General features: G+C 34.7%; 2 long non-coding RNA genes across 13 annotated transcripts in view; both read right to left on the bottom strand.

The window, feature by feature from the left end:
* LOC308189037 overlaps positions 1–16,597 on the bottom strand; it is a 166,403-nt gene that overhangs the window by 88,043 nt on the left and 61,763 nt on the right. For 3 of the 12 annotated variants that reach the window (XR_013945959.1, XR_013945960.1, XR_013945969.1), the window contains one exon: positions 15,694–15,802. The exons of the other annotated variants lie outside the window; for them this stretch is intronic. This is a non-coding gene — a long non-coding RNA (uncharacterized lncRNA). The remainder of the gene's footprint in view (positions 1–15,693; positions 15,803–16,597) is intronic. 12 annotated transcript variants of the gene reach the window in all.
* Positions 1,035–13,304, bottom strand: LOC308189038. The gene is made up of 2 exons (XR_013945972.1): positions 2,229–13,304; positions 1,035–1,257 (listed from the first exon to the last, which is right to left on the bottom strand). It is a non-coding gene; the product is annotated as an uncharacterized lncRNA (long non-coding RNA).

Genomic DNA, 16,597 nt, shown 5'->3' with positions numbered 1-16,597 from the left:
GAAAATGTGCTGCAGTAATAGAGCCACATCAGGAAATATCCTCCTCAGCTGCTGTTCAGAAACATTTGAAATGCCTTCTAATAGAATGCTGCTTGTCCCATAACATTTGTAAGTGACTGTGCTTCAAATGCAAATTTCTTCATTACATTGAATTGCATTAAATTTTGTAAGTACTCTGCTGCACATATCCCCTAAAAACAATTTGCTGAGAAAATAAAATGATGTGGTATGATGATATGCATCCATTAGATAATACCTGGAAACAGCTTTATAAACATATTTCATTTTAGTTGCTACTTAATGATTTAGTTTTAGTGGGTAGCTTATGGATTCAGCCATTTCAGTGCAATGAACTAGAATCATCTTCAGAGCTGGAAACTTTATTAGTTCGATTATTATGCCAAAAATGACAAGCACATGTAGATTTATAAAACAAGAAAAAAGTTACAGTCCATTGACTGTGCCCTTTTTCAGCCTTTAAAGGCACTAACTAGATGTACATCTCAGCATTGTGAACATCAGTTCTCTTCCCAGGGAGTGCCTTATTAATATTTTTCGGTAGCAGATAATAATAGGCAGATACTTTCTGAAAATGCCGAAGTACTAATTTTGGTATGAGACAACACAATTTAGGCCAAGATCACTCATGCTCATTAAAAGCACCTTTACAACCTACTGAAAAATCAGAGGTGTTAGAAAGGGATGGCAAAATCCCAATACCCCTAAACAATCCTGGTTGTCTAAATTCACTAGCACTACAAACAAAGTGGTCTTCACGGATTATTTGGAACTATCATGCATTTCTGCTCAACCTAGCATGCCAGCAACAAAACTGCACCTCACATACAATTCTACATAAAGCCACTGGAGAGAAATATATTCACTGAATTTAATTCTAGGCAATATTTTGCTCTTAGACAATTCTCAACAATGTCAGCACTTTCAAGCTCAAACCTAATGCCCAATTCAACTGTCTAACATTTGCATGTGGTCAAGAAGAGATGGATAACCATTGCATCCACTGACTGCATGGCAGAGATCACACTAATCCAGTCATAGATAAAAAACAAACAAACAAACAAACAAACAAAAACATAGGCTCCAAATCAAGCAGTTTAAACAGAAATAATACAGTGGCAGATAATTTTCCTATGTCTACCAAAATCCTCTCTTCAGTTTATAAACTGACTGATGAGACTCCTTTTTCTGCTGCAGAAGAACTCTTAAGAGTCCTAGGTAATGGGAACATCAGCTGTCCTAAAAACAACAACAAAAAAAAATGATCTTTAAAAAAGAAAGAACAAAAAGCAAACCAACATTATATTAGTATCATCAACTAAATTAAACTAAAAAAACAAACAACACATTCATTCACCTTCTCTTTGTGGAGGCTTTTGGGAGCCAGAATATTTTTGCAATGACATTACTTCAATGATGCTCTGAGCATGTATCTGGTCAATATCATGTGAACATATCATTTCTTTCAGAGCTGCTACACACTTCCATGCTCACTATGTCTCAGAATGTTGTCTTTTCCTCACCTCCCTCCTGTGCCTAACTTCTGACTACAACTCTTGTTTACCAGCCAAATCTCTGAAAACACTATAAAATAGGCAGTGGAGCTGAAGTGGGGCCAGAAACTGCAAAGTAAGAATAATATTACACATTAACTGATTAGTATCAATTTCCATGTTAATTCCCTTATTACTGTAGAGCACCTAACTTGTTGCAATGCAGCACAGCAACTCGTATGAACCTGCTCATGCAATTTTTATACAAGAATCTTTCTGGAATTGACTTATTTTCCTATAGCTAGGCAGTACAAAACCCTTTAGAGCACTTTTCTTGGAAAACAGAAGCATGTTTATTTTAACAAATAAAATGTTTTGTGTTTTGACCAGTATATACAGTTGAATGTTTGGGTTCTTTCACATGTAGATTTTTTTTTTTCATTTAGTTACTGTGAGACATAATTCTTTAAAATAATTGAATAAAAGCCTGGCTGCAGAGAGACAATCACTGGAGGACAATCACTGCCTCGAAGTTCATGGCAAGTTCTCAAATATTGCTAGAACTCAAAGAGTTAGCAAAAAAGCTGGTGACTCTAGCAGCTCTCTTTTGATGAACAAGTGGAGCTAAGCTGTTAATGGGGAAGATCTCCTGGATGAGGTTTTATGCATTTGTGACAGGTACATGACAGGTAACACAATGATAATGAGACGTAATACCTTTTGTGAGGCACAGAAGTATTGTCATCATGAACGCAGGCGAAAGTGCTGTTCTTTGGTGGCACAGCAGTAAAGAATTCCAAAGCAGAAGCTCCTTTCATTACCCCCATGCTCTCATGTATTCAGAAATACTACCCTATATATATGACAGTGATGAATTCATTTTATTTTATTTATTTATTTATTCTGTAGAGTCATTGTTAATGTACATCCCATTGTAAGGTTTAGTTTAGTAAATCAACACATCCCAAAAGAAGCTATACAATGTTTTAAAGTGAACTAAAATAAGCCCTGTACACAAATGCAGTAAGGTTATCTTATTGAATAGTTGAATGCTTCTGTTCATACACCTGGATATTCTAAAAAATCTCTCTGTCTGCCCTAAAGGTCAGGAAATAATTCTGACAGGAAAGAGAGATCAAAGACAAACTTGCAGTGACAGGGACACTGCACATGTTTCACACTAGTAAACAAGAGACAGTTCCTCTTTTCCTCCATTTTCTTGGGTTAGTGTTTGTTTATACAAGCTGAAGTGCTTAAACTTATCTTCTGCTATAGGACAGCATACAAAAGTAGTCTTTAAGAGAGAACTGTCACTAGACAAAATGACAGATATTGTGTCACTTAGAACTGAGTTATTTTTTCCCTGGCTGGGCATTACCATCAACACCTAGAAATCTTATCTGAGAAAAAAACTTTGCTGGAGAAACTGAGAAAGTAAGAGCATTTCGTTTTACTTTCACAATTTGTTAATTTTCACGGCTTTTTAGGAGTGAACAAGATAATATTAGCCAGAAATCTGTCAATTCCTATACCTTTGTTCACTCCATGCTTTTTGTAATTGTATTTATGGAAACTTGTTTCAGAGGAAAACCTACAAAAAATAAACAACACTTTAGTAAAAGATAATATTGAGAAAAGGCAGTTTCACAATTGGAGGCAACATACAAACTGAGTACTGAATGATACAATGAGATTGTGGAAATTTTGTTTTGTTCCCTGAAAACCATGAAGTATATTTTCTCTGAACATTTTGCTGCTTCTTCATTTCTCTGCCCTCTAAAGGGAAGTCTGCAGTTCTTCTTGAATACTGCACAAAAGCCTGTTTATACTTGAAAGTATAATCTTTAGAATCCTACCAGTTACTCTTCAAGAGTCTGTTCACAGCATCATTAGCTTCCTATACCAACAAAAAGATCCAGATTTTAGCGATTACAGGAACTACAGCTTTGGCTATCAGTAATGAATGGAAAATTATATGGGGCACAAAAGTACAAGAGTTTGCGTGAGATATTATTGCATGAAGGGATGGCAACTACAATCAATATCCGTTCTAGTAATCTTACAGTCATGTTGTACTTCTGCAGCTGAAGAGATTCTAGAAAATAAGTTCCCTAGCTTCTGTCTTTGAAAAAAAAAATAATATGAATATTATGTCTAATTCAAAGAGCACTGCTAATTATGTGACTGATTTTTCATTACTATGTGTGGAATGAATATTGCTGAATACCAATTTTGAAATGCTGACAATATATAACTTAAATTATCAGTGTCATTTCATATTCACAAATAATGTATTAAGAGTGAGTTAGAAAGTGATGCCACAGAAGTTTCAGAAGGTAAATCTGAATTCCAAGTTTCATTTTATTCTCCTTTGGAAAAAAAAAAAAATGCAGTTGTTCTGGATCCTGAGCTTTGCCTTACAAACTATTTTTTCGAGACGCACTTTTTCAGACAAACCTAGTAAAGCATAAGAAATGTGGCAAGTTAAAGAGTACATTTTCATTTTACAAAAAGGATACTAATATTGCTTTAGTAATTAAGTAGCTTTTTATTATTATTATTGTAAATATACATTTAGACTAGACAAAATTGTGACAATTCATAAGAAATAATCATTTCACATTGTTTTGCCCTGTCATTCTTTAGGATGCATTTGCTACAAATTGGTTCATCTGAAGATTGTCATAAATGCCTTATCTATCTTTCAGAAGTTAATAAGCAGATAAACAGTTTCACAAGGCCATAGAAAACTAGGATTTCCTCTAAGTTTTCCTGTGACTGTAACTTACATACTCATTTTAAAATAAATCAAGATGTTCCTGACCTATTCAATTCAGAAACTTTTTGGAAGAGACTTTTAAGATCTTGTCCTACAAGAGGTTTAATTCTTACCTTATCTACTGATTATATATGGAGATTGGGGCCCAGAAAGTAGGGGGAACTTGTGGGGATCTGAAGACCAGTTTCTTAGCATGGAGGGGGACATATACACGTATACCCAGGGTGGTGAAAAAAGGTAGCAAGATGAAGCTAGTGCCTAAACTGCATATTTTATCCTGAAAGACTTATATTTACTAATATGTCCACAACAAAGCTTACCAAAAACTGCCATCTAGAGGCAAACAATCACACTCTGCTCATATACAAAGAAAATCTTTATGGCTACAAAAATGTTGCACAACTGCAGTAGTTTCTCTATCCTCCGTGAAGACAAATGCACACCCACATAGGTTAAGCACTATATTTTCTCTTTGATTTACAATTTCCACATAAGTCCAATTCTACTTTTCCTGTTTCAGTTCAATAAATCTTGCTGTCCTGTGCAACCTCTTAACAGTGACTGATGAAACAGGCAGTGTAACGTCCCAAGAGTATAACATGTAACAGTCAGATGGGTACTGTAGTTAAAACCAATACTGAAATACAGAAGACTTACAGTGTATAGTGCACTGTTCGAATCTGGGCAAGTAGTTTTGCATGCTTAACCTTGCACTTCTGGTTTTCCTTAAGCCCCCAATGTCAATCATAATCTAAGAGAGAATGTCATGTTTAGTCCACCAAATATGAATTCAGTTTAATGTGACTGTACTATTCCTTGGATTGAAGAATTTTATAAACAAATTATCATTTTGACAGCAGCATTAAAATGTTTTGAAATGTGCTGTCTTTTCTGTTGAAGCAATTTGGAAACCCTTGCATGAAAATGTTTTTGCATATTCAAAATAATTGGACTTTGTATGTTTCTAAATGTTGAAGTAACCTTCAATATTGTACTGAATATGCATCTTCATTTACTTTTGTATATGAGTTTCACAAAAAGAATACCACATTATTTGGTGATTCTAAAAAAATCAGAAAAAAAATCATCCATGTCTCCTACTTCCTTTTTATTTTTTCCTTTTGCTGACATCTCACTTCAAAAACTGTGGGTTTTGTCCTTCTCAGGATGCCGTAAGGTAATAACTATGATTGCATCCCAGGGTCTGATAGGGTTTGTTCAACAATTTTATGGACTTTTGGTAATGTTTTTGCAGTTCCAGCAGCAACTTCTCCAAGCTGGTTGTAGCAAGAGAGGAGAGTAGCTGCCCTAGTGGAAGTAGCTCATAAACCGTCTTGTCCACATGAGAAGCAAGGCCTGAATTTGTGCACATGCTGTTTAGCTGACTGTCTCCTAAAGCATCAATTAATTGTCAATTAGATAAAGTACAAATGTTCTAAATAATTCAGAATGCAGCTGTTTGCCTAGAAATTAGCAGTAGATGCAGTATGAAAATGCTCAACTATTTTAAATGGTGGTAGTATGGCTTATTTTTATGTAATGCTTCTCATTAACTACCAAGAATATGAATACAATGTCTTTGACATATGCATCACGTTCCTGTAACTATCAAAGATTAAAGTCTTCTGGATACAGGAATAGAACACCATACAAAATAACAGAAACAGCCAGACACTTTTTATTCCAGTGCTTTTAAATTCAGAACGCACTCAGAGAAACTGCCTATTGCTAAACCTAAGCCGGATTTACTAATAATTAGTAGTAAGATAAAGTGCTACACTACAAAGCAGCAGAAGACCGGAAATAGACACCTTTTTTGTTTCATACCTTTATCCTCAGAATACCCAAATAAAACACAAAATCTTTTCACTAAAGTTCTGAATTCAAACTGAAGATACAACTGATACTGTTGCTTTCATTTACAGGTAGAGTCTAAGATAAATTGCTTTTTAATAATATACCACTTAAGGTTCTACTTTTGTTGTTGTTTTATCAGTGATGTAGCTATGGACCAAAACTCGAAGTTTGAACACCAGACAGCCAAAGCTTCTGGATGCAGGCTTTTGACTCAGAATGTAATGAGAATACAGATCAACTGCATACAGTAAGACAAAACTGAGACAATGAGTTTTTGTATGGTTTGGTTCAAGATGTGCTAAAGAAAAGGTATTTGAACCACAGGTCAGAGTGAGGGCAAGCAAAAGACACCACAGTAGTTTGTAGCCTCATTGCTTCCACTCCTGCTCCTAGTAACCCACGTTCTCAGCACCTCTTGATACACACTCTCTTGATCACAACAGTAATTACAGTCTTAACCTCAGTGGTAAATTTCTACTTTAAGACAAAAATACTGATACACAAACCCAACAGGCAACTCCTGTTTGAATAATGCTTATACCCTTGCACTTATAATTGGAATTAAAACTTATACATAGAAATGTTTAAAAAAAAAAAAAAAAGCATATAGCAGATGGTATATTTGTATCTATTTCTTCACTTTCCAAGATACAGTTTATGTTCTTCTAATAAAGCTCAAAAGGATGAGGTGGATTTCAAACAGAACACATCCATCACAGGAGAAAGAGGAGCTGCATAATAGCCGGAAGCCTGGGGGCTGCAGGCAGACTCCAGTTCCAACAGCTGGCTGGCAAAATGAGTACCACGACCTCCTCTTCCCTTACCACCTCTGGCCTCTTCCCAGCATATTCTGCCTGCTCCAATGATCTAATTCAATACACTGTCCCTAATGTAGCATGCACCATTGATCTTGTTTTATCACAACCTAATGAGCATGGTACTCCACAATTCAGCCTCACATGACTCCCTTCTGTATGTGGGCATTTTGCTTCTTCATTTGCCTTCCAAGGAAATGTCAAGGTAAATTCAACCATGGTGAACAGCAGATCAGTTTTTTTTGTGTGTGTAGTATCTGAAAAGAATATTGCTATCTTGTCTATCACATATTTTGTTTTTATGCTTTTTCATTATTCCAACTGTTTTCCAGTAGCAGTATATATTCATTCTTTAGTCTTTACCACTGCAAAATTTCCTTGGTGTTTTGCAATTCAGTTCTATTAGTTTCCCTTTAACTTTTTTTTTCTTTTTTTTTCTTTTTTTTTCAGTATTAATTACTCCTCTGTTTCAGATTTCAGCTCTTACCTCTCTTTCCTCTCACTTTTCTTCCAATCTGGCCCTGGTTTATTTCATCTGCATCTAATATGATCTTTTGAACTACTATTTGCCATCTGAATTTTCTTCTGTTTCCTAGCTTTCATTATAAGAACCCTATTCTTTTTTCTCTCAGTATGATTGACCCTCTTCTTCTTTTCTCAGAGAAGATATCAGAACTTAGAACTTACTTAGAACTCAATTTTAGTAAAATTTTCTCATGCCACTATTAAAAACATTAAAAGTGTTACCCTAGGAAGTTAGTAAAGCCACTAAAGGTTATGTGATCAATATATTTCATGCTTTCAGCTTCTGTTTGTCCTTGTTATGCAATGCTAGTTGCAAGGGCAAGGGATCTGCATTCATCTACTTAATCCATTTAATACAAGGCTAACATCTTGTCAGTATTCAGATAACAGCTAACAGAGACATAAAGGAACTGATTATAAGAGATTTTTAAGTAGGACATCAGCTCAGCAAGTGCAAATTGTAGTCCTCTACCTTTTTATACAATTATTCCTTTTCTAACTTGCTCAAGCTTCAAGGATCTTTCAGAATTTTCTAGGTGAGCCATTGAATATTAAAGCTACTATATTAAAAGATAAGCATCCCTCCCCCAAACATATTACATTTATAAATTTGTGTTACTATCTATACTCCAACTGTATAACAATACAATAAAATAAAAGCGTATTCATCTCAACAACTGTATTCTTCTCAGCAACACACAAATTAACATACAAAGTTAAAGACTATTAAAAAAAATTAAATGATTTTATTTTTTTTAAAGATGATATATATGATATGCCCCAAATATTTTTCAAGAACTAGCAAATTCATCCTGTGCAGAAAACTTGACAACAAGAACCTTAATTTGTAAGATGCTATTCTACCTTCCATACAATACCAAGTTCAGGCAACCGAACTGTCTCAAAACCAGCAATAAGTTATGCAGCTGGATTACCTTTCGCTGTTCCTGTGGAGCAGCAGTTAGTTGCCGGAGGGTTTGGTCTGCCAGCTCCCCAGATAGTTTTAGTACACTATGACTTATTGCATCAAATGGCAGATGAATTAATTAGGGTTTGTCAAGTTTTGATTTGGAGATTTGCAAGCTCGTCATAGGTGAGGGGCTATCCAGTTTTTTCCCTTATGTATAATCACATTAAATATACTAAAATGAGTTTTCATAAGCCAAGGTCCACACTATAGGACTCTCTAGCATAATTGCTATTAACTTAAAACAGAAGGATTTTCCTAAATGCTGGATCACATGAGTGCCAAAAAAAAAACTAGCTCATACATCCAAAACATCCCATCCCAACATAAGAGAGAAAGATGATCTTTGCAGCCCGTCCTGGTGGAACAGAACCTAAGGCTTTCTCACAGAAAACAAAGCACAAGCATCAACCTTCCTCTTCCCCCAGAGGGACAAAATCCCCCGTTACTCAGCTCCCAAGAGGAAGGAACATATACAGAAGAACTTGACTGACAGTTGTCCTTATTCTTGATCCCAACCCTGTCCCTCCGTCCCTCCCATCATTTTCTTACATACTCAAATCCTCCTCTCTTCTTTCTGGTGAGCCAGGCCTCCGCAAGCCCCTAAGCCTCCTCTTACAACTGTCTTCAACACCTCTTACCCACATCAGTTCCCCATCCCTTTTACCTAATCCTAACTGCTTTCTGCACAGCCACTTCCATGTAATATTACTTCTGTTAAAAAAACATTTCACGCCTTTTCTGAACTTCCTGCTAAACTCAGATCTTTTTCTCCTCAGTCCACAATCAAACAAAGAGAGACTCTTTGACACAGACTGTGAAAAGAAATTCACACAGCCAGGATTACATGCCAATGGAAAATGCCTGAGTGTTGTCAATTTGCCACACATTGGTAATTGCATAACCCAGTTCCTGGCAAAACAGCCTTCTATACAGCAGGAGAAACTTAGGAGAACAGAGAAAAATACCTTTAAGAAGAAATGTAATGTTCTCTTTCACCCAGAATATTTCTGAGAAATATTATGATCAACATTTTGAAATGAGCAAAACCTCACTAGCCATATATTTGTTTGTTTGCTTTTGTTTTTAACTGTGCTGTTGCTTTAGTAGCATATGAAGTCAAATTTTCAATAACACGTATCACAAGTGATATATTAGGAGCAATATATATATATATATGTGCATTAGTGCTTCTTCATTTTATTACAGGATCAGACATGAAAAAAATCTCTCCTCTTTGATTTTTTTCCTTCTCCTCAATAATCACAAAAGTTGCAGTTTCTGCAGTAAGAGAATATGCCAGCAGAGACAGCCTACCCTAAGATCCCTGCCAGAACATCTGAGAAGGGAGTTCTTGCTTTCCCTCCCTGGCACCTGCCAGTTATGTGTAACATGTCTGCAATCGAGCTGACAAAGGACTGAACGCATGTTCTGTGGCCGGACTTGATCCTGCATTGGAAATGGAACCAGTCCTCCGGGAGCTCACTCTTCTCCTACTACAAGAGTCAGAAGAACCAGCAGTGCAGATAATGAAGATAAAAACAGACAGGAAAAGAAGTTTTTTGGTGGTGGTGGTGGTGATTTTTTTTCCCCCTCTAATCTCACAGATGATATTTTATTCTGCTCATCTGGAAACATTTGATCAAGGCAGATACAATTTCAGAACTTGAATTTCAGGTGTCAAGGATTGGTGTTACTTTTTGTAGATGTTACAAAGTCAAATTGGTTTTGAGATGATGTCTGGCCCCAAACATGCATTTTGTTACATGTAAGAGATTATTCACGACAATTCATTGATATTCTTCCAGCCCTGGCCATTAAACAAATTACTCAGCCTGACAGGCAATTACATAGATACATACTTCTCTCTAGATGAATGCTTTCAAATTTGTAAGTTTTGACAGATGCTGTAAGAATAAGTTAAGTAAATTAAACATGTATGTTAATATTGCCACCCCTTTTAAGCCTATTGGAATGATTTCTCATCCCTGCCTCTTTGCATAGAAATCTGCTTACGTTTTCTCAGGTATGTCTATTGTACAATTTCTCATGTTTTTAAAAATATATATATTTGTATAAATTCTGTACTATTTACATTTTTTAAAATAGGTTAATAGATGATTGGTAAATGTAATAAAGTTCAATTTATAGCAAAATGCACACATATATTTAAAATGAAAAATATAAATTTGTTGTTAATGATAACCAATTATAAATTTCAAAAATTCAGAAAAATATTTCTTAAATTGCATGCTCTTCTTTGCCTTCATATTCATCAATCTTATTCATACACATCAGATAAGTGTATAATTTATAAAAAGCAAAAGACAAGATTGGAAAGATTACAGCAATGTACAAACGATAACAAACAAAAACACACACACAAAAAAAGGAGGAAATCCACTGCATATCAGAAATCAAATTTAATATTCAACCACATATGATTATTAACAGCTCAGGACACAATGATAACAACTGATGGGACCTTAACTGAAATGTTGAGCTTCACTTTAAATTACTGTCAAGAGGGTTGGTTTTATTTTTCTTTTTCCATTTAGTTGGAAAGACAACCATTTCAATTTCAGTTTAATGAACATTTGAATAAAATGTTCAAGCTTTTAAATTTCACCTCTTCAAATTGTTTTAACATAGACTACTTCATGTGAAATACCACCTTGCTTTAATAAATAATAATAAATGAAGTAAAATATTGTGAAAAGATAATCAAAACAGAGCATTGACATTAATGAAATGAAGTAAGAATTCAAAAAAGGTGATTTTTTTTTCCTTATGAAAATTTAATTGGGAGATATATCCTTGTGATTATTAATGTCTAAGTAATTTACTATTGAGTTGTTTTTTAAATGTATGCAATGTGCTACACACAATGAGCCTTCCTCTCAATTTATGCTCAAATACCTTACTTATGTTCTAGACAAAGATTTATAAGAGAGACTAGAAAGCATTAATAACATGTATAAAGTAATTATTTTTTTATAGAACACAAAGAAATGTATAGACTCCAATGCCACTTATCTCTAATATATGATGGCTTATTTGAAATGCTTTTTCTGTATTATGTTTGCCATAGACACACCAGTAATGATAAAGATGAAAATTCAACTCTAATGAAATCTGCTAAAGTATAATTAATAATGTACATAAGGATCTACTGACGGAGATTAACATCTTTGATATATGAAAATCACAGAAAAGCACTGATAAGCTAAATAACTTCATAGTGGTTAACAAAATTTTAGTGCTTATAAGGGGTAACAGAGAATAGTACTGATGAATAATCAGTGCTATAAAATAAAAGAAGAAACTACACTTGCTTCCTCCCATTAGTCCATTGAGTTATGTTATTTCATATGTGGGAATATGTGTATTGGGAGAAAAAGGTAAGTTTATAAACTTTCCACAGACATTCCTTGCAGTCACACTTCTGAGGCACCAGGAGTGGCATGAAGTGCTAGATGCAGCAGCGAGCTTTTTGTATTTGCCTGCTTAGCAGAAAACTGGAAAGAACTTTATCCCACATGTAAGCCTGCAGCAGCTTTACTTGAGTGACCATGACACAGAATAAAACAATCCAAACAAGACAGTGGAAAAGGACTTTGAACTGACTTTTGGTTTGCATAACAAGACTCTGCCTCATTTTATGATTATGCCATGGCAACAATGATCCTTTTGCACCACAAGCAAGTTTGGCAAAGTTTAGAAAAGGCTACTTTCTTGTACTTTCAATAGGCTAATTGTAACATGGTTTAGGTTTTGCTTTACTGTTTTAATTCCCTGATCAAGAAGTAGTATTACACATATGTAGGACAACAAAGGAACTTCATCCCAACTCCCAGTCTTGCCCAATATTCAATTTTACTCCTTTTCTTCACTACAGCTTTCCTGTCTTAGAGCTTCTCTCATGCATCTTCCACAAGTCCATTTTTGTTCATATTATCCAAATGTCACATTATACAAAGGAAAAGATGGTATATCTGGTTTAGAAATCATTATCAAGCATTTTTTGTTCCCTAGAAAACTGTTTGCACTAGTTCCTCAAACACTATGCCCATGTTCAGGGCATTTTGAAAGCCCTTTATGCTTGAGGTCTTAGCTTCTTGAAAGATCCATTCTCCTCCTTTTACAATTTCTTTGCTCCATTGGGGAATAATAATAATTAAAAAAAAAAAAAAGTGTATTTCCTGTCATCTGTAAATCAATGACAGATGTACATACACCCACAAAGCAGTAGATTTCTCCTCCGGAAAGACATACTGTATCAGATATTCTTAAGCATTTCAGGTCTGGATTCTGTACAAACTTCTCAATCGAATTCATAGAATGTTTGTTTTACCTGACCAGTGATCAGAAAACTGTGTAGGATGGAGAGCTGACAGAAGGGATAAACTCCGTAAAATTTAAGATGAATAAAATAACTTCTTTTCAGGTAATGTATTCTACAAGCTCCAAGCACTGGTTAAATTTCTGTTAAAGTTATAATCAGCTTTGAAACTAGTTAAGCTAAAATGAGAGCATTTGGTAGTCTTTTAATTATTTCAAGATGATGCAGACTATAATAAAGTAGATGTATTTCAACCCTAGACAATTCTACATGGAATTTTCATGGATAAATTCACATAATCATGGACATAACAAGCACACCAAAATTGAAGATTCAAGAATAAAATAATTTTCATAATGGGATTAGAGATGGAAAAAAAAAAAAAAACGAGGGAAGGGAGGATTGTTATAGATAATACCACTGGCTTGCCCCTATTCAAATTCTGCTGCATTTGCCTAAAATTAAACCGACAGATATTTAAGTCATTATTTTTCCCTGTTTGGCAGCATTGTCACTTCAAAGGCTATAAAATCGGGGGGGGGCGGGGGGGGGGGGCAGGCGGGAAGGAGGGGTGTAATGCTTATAGAAAATAAAAATGCAGGTTGTAAGAAAACAACTGTTATTACTGCTAGAAAGGTGTTAGTCTTCCTCCAGAGATAAAGTCTCAGGGGAGAGAACACAGAGCAAATTCACATACGTTCATCATCCATATATCAGTGTGAAGACCTCATTCATAACCTCTTTAAAATAGCTGTTCCTTATCTTTTCCACACCATAATCCACTTCTAGGATCTCAGATCAACAATGACTGCTTTAAAAAATACCTTACACCATTAGTCAATTCTTTGTGCTCTGTGTTCAACAGTACCTATCTTCAACTGTTCCTCTCATTTTTATTTTTTTTCTGATTCAATAACTGCTGTAGCATATCTTAATTTGTTTAAAATCCTTACTGTATATAATACACATATGTGTGTGTGTGTGTGTATTTTATAACCCTTCCCTTTCTCCAAATAAAAGATCCCTTGTAAAGGCACACAAAGGTAACTGTCACTTTGCAATCGTTGAAAGATTTCACTCTTCCGTTGAAACTAGAAGTCTTAATTTGAAGATTTATTTTAATGGCTCTGGCGTGGTAATTGCTCTACAGATAATACTTGATTGAGCTACATGTTCTAGTATGCCATAAGAGATCTTCTCAAAATTTCAAACAATTATATTAGTATTCACTTCCTTTCCATATTCTGGATTTATACCAGGTTGCAATTGCATAAACCTAGTTGCATACTAGGACTTTTAAATCTTCGCTATGATGAAAGGTTTATTTCCCCTTTCCTCACTTGAACAGTATACTACTAAAATTTTGATTCAGAGACGAGTGGCAACTGCTGGATCTCTCTCAGGAGTAATATTGAAACCTCCTAGAATTGCTCAAGTCAACAATTAGATCAGCATCTTTACAAAAATTTGAGACAACTGAGCTTCTTTGAAACTGTACAGTTATGTGATTAAATAGATTATGTATTCAAACTACTGGTCAATTGAGACAGGAGGTTTTTCATTCACTTTTTTCTCCCCACAAACATGACAAGAGATTTATGGCTAGACATCTGTTTCAGCTAATTAGTGTTTTTACAGAGCTATATGCACATGAAGGGATACCTTAAATGCAACAGATAAAAACTACAAAGAAGTGACAGATTAAAGTTGAAAATTAGCAACATTTAAATAGTGCAAGATCTTCTCATCTTAGATAAGCAAAGCAAAATTTCACAAAACTTTCCTTCATTCTTATTTTTGAGAGATCTAAGGAAAATTACTGAGATAAAACTCAACTACTTATAGAGAGACAGTTATAGTTCACACATTAAAGAAAATATTAAACCAAGCAGTTTTCTTTCTACCATAAATCCAAAGCTACGCTTTTGGAAAATTACATGCAAGAAAATAAAACAAAAACATAAAACAAACAAACAAACAAACAAAAGCATAAAAAGATTAATACTGATAGTAGCAGGAATATGATGAAGAATATAATCATATACTACAAATGCTAGATCTTCAAGCTGGTAACATAAAATTGCATTGGTTATGCAGCTCTGAGAGAACACATGAAATTAGATGATAGAGATGGCCCAATGGATCAATGCATGAACTAGTGAACTAGTCCTAAGAGGCAGGCAATGACTAGTGTAAAAGTAGTGGTTAGTAGTTTCCAGGGACCTGAGATGCAGACATAACTGTTGTGACCATGACAGGCATTAGGTCCTAACATGAAAATTCAAATTAAGATCCCAAAATGTAGCAAATGTAGTAAGCCCAAATTTTAAATTCCAGAATTAATCCCTTATTTTCAAGGAGGAAGGGAAAGGGAAACTGAGTTTTCCTCCAGTTAACCTGTCCTCTCCATAAAAACAATACCCACCAACGATGGTGAGCACAGTCAGAAAATGTAGTCTTCACTGTAATATTTACCAGAGTTTCTACCTGATGTTCGCTAATGTGTCATTGGGCTAATGGCAAGGACTTTTCTCAAGACTAAGTCTCTAAAGCAGTCTTTCACCTGGTTATCCTTAGAAGGGACATGAAAACAGTTTATGATTTATAAGGTTCTTTATATCTTCAGCTCCAATTTTTGTCACCCTATGATATTGCTACAAAAGGGACAGATTTTTCTGCACTGGTCTCCCAAGAAACAGGTAAAAGGTATAATCTCAGGGCATGTGTACTTTTGTTTCTTGCAAAGCTTAAATATTCTCCAACTGGAAAAAAAAATAATGCTATTCACCAACGTGTCCACCTTATTCATATTACAATCACTGTTTTTCTACTTTCATATGAAGTTTGGGAGCTGTGTTTATCTCAGTCACTTTGCATTGTTAGTGCAGGCAAAATACCTTGTTGTCCACAGTTCTTCATATCTTCACTTCCTTTCTGAAATTCAGTGGAATAATGTGCTTCATGAATATCTTTTCGGTGTTAAATTTGGTATTGGGGTTTTGCTTCCTGCGAAACAGAAGGAAACCAACAAAATGGCAATGTAGAGCAAGTAGGAGAACATGATGATAAAAAAGAGAAAATAAAGCTGAAAAAGAAAATACAAGATCATGCTTCTGTCTTGTGCATCATCAGAGCAGAATTTGTGTTAAAAATATTAATAAAACTGATCGTTATTACAGTGTAAACAGCATAGGTTCATATATGATACAAAGAGGGTTGCTGAAAATTAGATAAAAAGTCTCAAAGTCTCAAATGATGCAATCTGAAATCAACAAAGGGCAAACTTTCTCCTTCACATGCAAATAAATATGATGAGATAACAGATCAAAGTGAGTGAAATAAAACTGCATTTTATGTACACATTTGATTTAGATGAGAGTGAGAATTGAAACTGCATATGAAAGGGAAAAAAAAATCTTTATCTTACAGATAGGCAAGGTAACTTACAATGTCCAGTATCAAAGGTTTTTTTCAGAAGCTTAATCGGGCTCTGGGTTTTACCTGATATCGGAAGCTTACACTTCTACGTATCTACAATGTTTTCTTAAGAAATAGCTAAATTTAGCCAGTATGGAAAGAACAACTTTGATGTATAAATTTTTGTTAAATATAGTGCGTTAAAAAAAAATCTCCAAACTTACAATGGTATTAGGTGTCAACTACTCTCTCTAAATGTATATATAAACATATGTAAAATGTCACTTATAATCTACAAAAGAAAGCAAAAATTAAATGGAAATGTATTATGCATTATCATAAATGAATAATTCCATTAAGAATCAGTCACAAATTAGAGTCTAC

This window comes from Anser brachyrhynchus (assembly GCF_964034855.1).
Source record: "Anser brachyrhynchus genome assembly, chromosome: 2".
Taxonomy (NCBI): domain Eukaryota; kingdom Metazoa; phylum Chordata; class Aves; order Anseriformes; family Anatidae; genus Anser; species Anser brachyrhynchus.
This window is presented reverse-complemented; position numbering and strand designations above follow the sequence as displayed.